Source organism: Ranitomeya variabilis, chromosome 5, assembly GCF_051348905.1.
Source record: "Ranitomeya variabilis isolate aRanVar5 chromosome 5, aRanVar5.hap1, whole genome shotgun sequence".
Lineage (NCBI taxonomy): Eukaryota > Metazoa > Chordata > Amphibia > Anura > Dendrobatidae > Ranitomeya > Ranitomeya variabilis.
Genome location: NC_135236.1, coordinates 44268026 through 44277333, shown reverse-complemented (window position 1 = coordinate 44277333; position 9308 = coordinate 44268026).

Below are 9308 nucleotides of genomic sequence, written 5' to 3'. Positions count from 1 at the left end.
TTGTATAAACACAATATTTGATCCTGAATTGGACTGGTATCCTTTGTCTGTGCACCCCAATTGTGGACTACGAAGTGACTTTTTTTTATTGATTGTGCCCAAATATTAGGCATCGTTACATTCAAGATAAATTTGTTTAGCAAATTATGGGGTCTATTTTTCCTTGTTACCCCTTGTGAAAAATGCAAACTTTGGTCTAAAACAAGATTTCAATGGAAAAAAATATATTTTTTTATTTTCACAATCAAATTAAAGATCTATAATATATCTTTGGGTACAAAGTGGTCAACATACCTCTACATAAATTTATAAAGTGAGGTCACTTGTGGGGGTTTCTGCTATTTAGCACAATCTAGTCCAGCTAAACTTATAGTTCAAATTCAAAATATCACTTCGTCCTTTCCGAGCTCTACTATTTGCCCAAACTGTAAATTCACACCACATTTATGGTATTGCCTCACTCATGAGTGATTGATTATTATATTAGTATTTATATTTTCTCCTATTACTACTGATGAAAATGTTACGTTTTCCGCAAAATCAACATTGGAGTGTAAAAAATGGAATTTACATTTTTCAGTTTTCTTCAGAAGTTCCTCTAAGCAGATTGGGCACAAGGGTATCTAGAACCCAGTGACATATAAAGTAGGCAGTAGAAACAATGTAAATCCTAGACAGTATCCTGTAGAGTAACCTTCACACTGTACAAGAGGTCGGAGAAAAGTCAACATTCGAAATCAGGCAAAACAGTATTGGTAATATCAGCCATGTGCCTGTTGTGGACCAGGGTCTTGCGGTGACCTCAGGAAGGATGCTATGCCAGTGAGTCTAACTTTACAACTGCAATGCAAGTAGGAAACCTGCCATATATCTCCATAGCAGTAAGGACCAATATTGGAAAGGGACAATACCTAAAATGCTAAGGAAAATATACATCTCAAAGTATTGTGCTGCCCCCCATATCCATATCACAATGAATAGTCCCAAAAAGTAAATAGAGATGGGGAAGGAGAAAAAAGAAAAAATTATAACAAAAAATATTATTGTATACGACTGTAGCAGACACGGATAGAACAAGTACAAGGAATGGCAGACATAATAGAAACAAAAGACAAGAGGGTAGTAAATAGGATAACCGCACTTACCGAGAGGTACAGATCCGAATTTGCCTGGGCCCCAAAGCGTGTTTCACCCTGCTTCCTCAGGGGGCCATGTGTCTATACGATACCTGAAGGCTGAAGAAATTTGCAGGAAACATTTTTTAAAATGTTATCACATCTGGATATCTTCCACTATATTAGACACTCCAAGTCTCTCGTAAATTGAATAGATCCATAAAAATATGATTTGCAAATTTCTTTGAAAAAAAAATGAAAAGTTGCTGTTAATTTAATCCTCCAAACAAAGATCAAAGGTCATTTGAGAAGTGATGATGATGTAGAGCAGATGGACGGGAAATGTCATTTGTTAGCTATTTTGTGTGGTCGGTAGGACTATCTGGTGTAAGGATAGAGGAATTCAAAGTTTGAAATCGGTAATGTTTCCACATTTTCATCAAAATTCAGTTATTTTCACAAAAACAGCAATGAATTTTCAGCTAAAATAAAATATAATATATGTAGAAACGATGTCATAGTCACTGGGATATTGTGGAGCATTCCAGAGTCACCACCATATAAAGTAACACAAGTCAGATCTGTAAAACTTGGTTGTGCCAGGAATAGTGGACGGATCTTATACATTGCACTTACAGTGAGTTACGGACCGGAGCACAGTAGAGGATAAGACCGCAGGGTTCTCGTCACTGTCATCATCTCCACGTACAGATCTGGTAATACAAGACCAAGAGAGACATTTCCCTTCCGTAATCCTATTTATGACTGCAGTATTATCTCTGGGATGGTGCCAGGGGAGGTATGAAAAATATGATGGGATTTGTTTAATAGGCAGCAAAACATTGTATTATTGTAATTACCCCAAGGTCTAAAGATTCCCATTGGAGTAATATCATCAGAGGGATTTTATTTAGTACAAACCAACCATGTTTTGTAAATCACTTTTTTATATATATTGGGCAATATTATTTAATACATTAAAAATGTAATGTATTTAAAAATGAGAAACCTTGACATTTCCATACTTCCCAATGGAGTCCTCTTAGATAGTTAACAACTCTAAGGATGGTACATAACATAAGTTCCACCATTTACAATCAGCCGTGTCACAGCTAGTGGCATAATTAAAGCTCAAAGGCCCCAATGCAGAAGAGCTCCAACGTGCCCCCAATTATTGCAAGTGTTTAATAGCATTAGTCTTTTTATCTCGGCCAAAGGGCTTTGGGGTCCCCTTAGACTCCACAGCCCAAGTGTGATTACAACCCCTACACCGATTGTGGTTATGGCCCTGGTCACAGCTCACCACCTCCTCCTACTGTATAATGACATTATAACACCTTTATATGCAGTAGGTAACACAGGATCCACCATTCACAATATGTGATATCGCAGCTTAACTCCTCCTACTGCTCAATAACTAATAACACCTCTATATACAGTAGAAACAACAGATCCACCATTAATAATTGGTGATGTCACAGCTCACCTTCCCCTCCTGTACAATGACTGATAATATCTCTATATACAGTAGATAACACAGGATCCACCATTCAGAAAAGGAAGTGTCACAGCTCACTATCTCCTCTATAAAAACTGATAACTAGGGATTAGCAAACTCGAAAGTTTGAGGTTCGTAGCAGACAATTAGTGTCCAGAACCGGACCCCAAAGATGGACTTTTCATTATACATCCATCTTACTGTTCAGATCAAGCCGAAATATGATCTGAGTTTCTGTAGAGATGTAAACCGCGCATGCATGAATCCCATTTAATAAATGGACCCATCGATGCCCTGTCCTTCAGAGATGAGCGAACTTGTTCAGAAAACATTCTTCAATATCAAATTCAGCATGAACGTAGCTCATTCGGATTTGTGTTCAAATTCCCGAGCATTTTTCCTCAAAGTCAAAATTTGGGAAAAATTTGGCTCGTTCAGGTATCAGTGGTGAAATGCTTCCTGGCAGACATACATTTTTGAGGAACGGATGATGTTGTCTGCGAGATGCTGATGGAGTACAGGCATAGCTCTCTTACAGAAGTAACGGTGACAGGCAACTGGTACTATGGGAATGCGATGGCCATCAACTTTCTGAAACCGTTAGACCCAGCTATAAAAAGGGTCTAACAGGAAGGATTAGTGAGAAATGACATATGTCAGGCACAGCAGTACACAAGTACTGCAATGCATGAGAATAATGACCAAAGTAAAATATATTCATGTTATACAGTGGGAATAAGTGAAAAATTAAAAAAGTCATACATTTGTAAAAAACCCACAAAATAGCACACGAGTCACAAAAACCTGTTTTACCGCTAAAAATGTAAAATTTGTGTTAAAACAAAAATAAACTAAATAACATACATATTATTGTTATCTCTGTGTCTAGAATGTCCCGATCTATAAAACGGTCATGTAATTTCCGTACAGTGAACACTATATAAAAATATATAAACACCACACCAAAAATGTAGCTTTTTCATCATACTGACACAAAAAAATTAATAAAATACAATCATAAACTCATTTGTAAAAGAATGGTATAAATGAAAATGTCAAATTGTCCTGTGAAAACAAGCCCCAATTATTCAGCACAAAAATAAAAAAGGCTCTCAGAATATGGCGATGCAAAACCAATCAATCTTTTTAAAATGATGTTTTTAGTGCGTAAAAATATCAAAGCTTAAAAAAAGATATAGTCTATGTTCACATGTTGTGTTTTGTAATGCAAATTTTAAGCTGTGTTTTACAATAATAGCAACAGCTATGAGATTTCAGAAATCTCATGCACACACGTTGAATTTTTTTCTGACTGAATTGGTAAACATCTGCATTTTTGAAAGCCGCACCATGTCACTCCTTTCAGCATTTTTGGATCACTTTTTCAACTATAGAAAGCAACGAGTAAATGCAAAAATGTAGCAAAAATGCAGCCAAAAATGCAGATATGAAGTTTTGCTGTGTTTTTAGTGAAAAAAAGTAGGTGTAGCAGTATGTGAAATGTATTTATTTTAATGGTTTTCCCAAATTTAAACCATAATGTCACTTGATAATGGGAGTTTAGGATTATTACAAATTATTTAGAATTAGCACAATTTAATAAAATTAGTGATATGTGTAAAGTAAGCATTGGCTGACCAAGGTGAGAAATTGAACAATGCCTGACCAACTCAAGGGCTGACCAATGTTTGAAAGTAAACAGTATTCCACAAGCTCAATGATCTGCAAAATTAGAGCTCTTCTAGTACTGTTGTCTATTTGTTCATTTCGCCTCCCAAAAATCAAAATAAGGGCACAGTCAGGAGAACGTATAACACGGCCAATGATCACGTCGCAGTGTAAGGAGTTGACAGCACCACTCTTTTGACCTGAGCGTACTAGCCTCATGTATTTCCATGCAGCTGTCACGCTTAAGTAAAGAGAGATGTCGGCCAGTTCATGCACTGCGATGCGATCATTGTGTATGTTATGCAACCATCTGACGGGGCCCTTAGGCTCAGTCCACATTTATCCGATGCACTTCTGCTGGGGTTCCTCTGTAAGCCCCCAAAACCATGATTCAGACTCAACCTGTGACAGAGCCATTCACTGTATTGAGGCAGATGGAGTCAGTCTGAACTGGCTCCATAATACAATGCATAATTAGCATATCTGCAAACATCACTAGTGATCAAGGATAAGTGCACAATACAAGCCAATATAATAGGCTTACACAAATAACAGTCTGTCTTCTTAACCAACCAGAAATAAACACTTAAATTTGAAAGCCAACATACAGATAACATTTCATTATTCTTGGTATGCTAAAAACAGTTATCTGGTTAATTAAGAGAGAATGCCATGGCTTCACACCTCCTGAGCCCTACTATGTGCCCAAACAGTAATTTCCCACCACATACAGGTGTGTCTGGGCTTCCTTAACCCCTCAGCAGTGCCACAGGCTGATCGCCTCCATGCCACGCCGCATTGATGCAGTAATTAATGAAAAAGGAGCTCCGACCAAGTACTGAGTGCATTTACTGAACATACATTTCAGGAGGCCAACATTTTGGATTTTAAAACCATTTTTTCAAGCTGGTGTTATATCGTATTCTAATTTACTGAGATAATGAATTTTGGGTTTTCATTGGCTGTAAGCCATAATCATCAACATTAACAGAAATAAAAACCTGAAATAGATCACTCTGTTTGTAATGACTAGATAATGTATGAGTTTCACTTTTTGTATTGAAGAACTGAAATAACGTAAATTTTTGATGATATTCTAATTTTGTGAGAAGCCCCTGTACATGCTATTGCTTCATTCGTGAGTGATTGATTAATACATTTGGATGTGTATTTTCTCCTATTACCTCTTATGAAAATGAAAAGTTTGCTGCAAAATGTAAATCGAAGTGGGGAAAAATGTAATTTTCATGTTTTTTATTCCACTTTGCCACAATTCCTATATAGTACCTAAAGGGTTTAGAAATGACCTGACAGCAGTTTAGAATTTGTAGAGCATAATTTTTAAAATGGTATAACGTCTGGTTAGCTTTCATTATTTTAGCTACTCAAGTCTCTTCTAAAATGAATAGGTCCATAAAAATAGGATTTGCAAATTTCCTTGAAAAAAATGAAAAATTTCTGCTAAATTTCAACCCTCCAAACAAGATCAAAGGACAAGTGAGAGGAGATGCTGATATAGAGCAGATGGACGGGAAATGTTATTTGTTAACTATTTTGTGTGGTTGGTATGACTATCTGGTGTAAGGATAGAAGCATTCAAAGTTTGAAAATTCGGTAATGTTTCCACATTGTCATCAATATTCAGTTATTTAGCTGCAATGAAATTTCAGCTAAAATAAAATATAATATATGTAGAAACGATGTCATAATCAGTGGGATATTGTGGAGCATTCCAGAGTTACCACCATATAAAGTAACACAAGTCAGATCTGTAAAACTTGGCTGTGCCAGGAATAGTGGACGGATCTTATGCATTGTACTTACAGTGAGTTACGGACCGGAGCGCAGTAGAGGATAAGACCGCAGTCGTCTCGTCACAGTCAACATCTCCACGTACAGATCTGGTAATACAAGACCAAGAGAGACATTTCCCTTCCGTAATCCTATTTATGACTGCAGTATTATCTCTGGGATGGTGCCAGGGGAGGTATGAAAAATATGATGGGATTTCTTTAATAGGCAGAAAAACATTGTATTATTGTAATTACCCCAAGGTCTAAAATTTCCCATTGGTGTAAAATCGTCAGAGGTATTTTATTTTAAACAAACCAACTAATATGTTGGTAAAATATTAATGATTAAACGGAATGTGTCATTAAATAATAACCTACTGTATTTTTTAAACCAGATATATTTTATATACAGTATTTGGCAAAATTATTTAATACTTTAAAAATGTAATGTATTTAAAAATGAGAAACCTTGAAATTTCCATACTTCCCACTGGAGTTCTCTTAGATTGTTAACAACTCTATGGATGTTGCATAACATAAGGTCCACCATTTACAATCAGCCATGTCACAGCTAGTGGCATAATTGAAGTTCAAAGGCCCCAATGCAAAAGACCTCCAATGTGCCCCCAATTATTACAAGAGTTTAATAGCTTAAGTCTTTTTATCTAGGACAAAATGTCTTTCAGTTCCCCTAGGCTCCACAGTCCAAGAGCGATTGCAACCCCTACGCCTATTGTAGTTATGCCCCTTGTCACAGCTCACCTCCTCCTCCTACTGTACAATGACTGATAACACCTCTATATACAATAAATAACACAGGATCCACCATTCACAGTAGGTGATGTAACAGCTCACCTCCTCCTTCCCCTGTAAAATGACTGATAACACCTCTATATACAGTAGATAACACAGGATCAGCCATTCACAATAGGTGATGTCACAGCTCACCTGCTCCTCCTGTACAATGACTGATAACACCTCTACATACAGTAGATAACATAGGATCCACAATTCACAATAGGTGATGTCACAGCTCACCTCCTCCTCCTGTACAATGACTGATAACACCTATATATACAGTAGATAACATAGGATCCACCATTCACAATAGGTGATGTCACAGCTCACCTCCTCCTCCTGTACAATGACTGATAACACCTATATATACAGTAGATAACACAGGATCCACCATTCACAATAGGTGATGTCACAGCTCACCTCCTCCTCCTGTACAATGACTGTTAACACCTCTATATACAGTAGATAACATAGGATCCACAATTCACAATAGGTGATGTCACAGCTCACCTCCTCCTCCTCCTCCTGTACAATTACTGGTAACACCTCTATATATAGTAGATAACACAGGGTCCACCATTCACAATAGATGATATCACAGCTCACCCCCTCCTGTAAAATGACTGATAACACCTCTATATACAGTAGATAACACAGGATCCACCATTCACAATATGTGATATCACAGCTCACCTCCTCCTACTGCACAATTACTAATAAAACCTCTATACACAGTAGATGAAATAGATCCATCATTAATAATTGGTGATGTCGCAGTTCATCTTCTCCTACTGTATAGTGACATAACACCTCTATATACAGTAGATAACTCAGGATCCACCATTCACAATAGGTGATGTCACAGCTTACCTCCTCCCCTCCTGTACAATGACTGATAACACCTCTATATACAGTAGATAACACAGGATCCACCATTCACAATAGGTGATGTCTCAGCTTACCTCCTCCCCTCCTGTGCAATGACTAACAATACCTCTATGTACAGTAGATAAAGCAACATTTCCTATTTACAATAGGTGATATAAGAGCTCACCTCCTCCTTTTATTCAGTGAATAACAACTATATATACAGTAAATAACAAAGATCCACCATTCAAAATAGGTGATGTCATAGCTCACCTCCTTCCTCTCCTGTAGAATGACTAATAACACCTATATATACAGTAGATAACACAGTACTCACTATTCACAATAGGTGATATCACAGCTCTCCTCCTCCTCCTCATGTACAGTGATTGATAACACCTCTATATACTGTAGATAACACATGTGTCATGCAGCTGCAATGCAGGTCTGTGCAAGCTCCACCAGATGGCAATAGAGTGGAGGAAAAACTGCACACTCCCCAGGCAGACCTGCAATACAGCAGCAGGGCTACCAGCAGGTGGCAGCAGAATCATTAAACTAGCCAAGTGAACAACAAGCGGTCAAATGTAGCACCAGAGGTCTAAGCAAACACGTGGTTAGAAGCAAGCCAACAGGTAAGAACCAGACGGGAGTGCGGTACCAGGGGGAGAAGCCAAAGAGGTAGTCAGAGACAAGCCAAGAGGTCAGAAAACTGAAGCAAGCTAAACGATACAAAAAAAGAGGTTGGAAACACAGGTCAGGGAGCAAGTCGGGACATACACACAACAGTGGGTACGCATACAGAGAAAGACAATTACTAATAGAGTAACCTAAGTCAGCTGCTCAGGCCGAGGGACTGGAAACTATCACTGACACCAGATCTCAGTCATATGGCAACTAAATAGCCACCCTCAACCCAGAGAGAGGCAGATAGAATTATCCCTTGTCTGACCAGGACAGGATAAAGACAAAACCCCGTCCTGAATCATGGCAGTACCCCCTTCTCAACGGGGGGCCCCCGGACCCCCAGGTTTCCCAGGATACCTGGCATGAAAGGCCCAGACAAACCGATCTGCATGAACCGATCGGGCAGGAACCCATGAACAATCCACCGGACCGTAGCCCTTCCAATGTACAAGATACTGAAGAGCATGACAGACCATCCTAGAGTCAACGATTTGTTCCACCTCTTTGTTAGACTGTCCATTAACCAAAACCGGTGGTGGGGTTTCAAAAGGGCCCTATGGAAAACATTGGGGTCCACAGAGACGGCGGGAGAAGCAACCGAATGGCCACCGGGTTAACTGATTCTGTAATTTCATAAGGACCAATCAATTTAGGTCCAAGTTTCGCAGAGGGGATATTGAACCTTATGTTCTTAGTAAACAACCATACTTTATCTCCAACCCGGATCACCAGCCCCACTGACCGTTTTTTGTCTGCAAAGAACTTATACTTAATCTGAGCCTTTAATATGTTTCTTTGGACCTCCTGCCACAACTCCCCCAACCGCTGGATTGCCCCATCTGCCCTAGGACACCCAGAATCCAAACGGGAGGACTCCCCAAA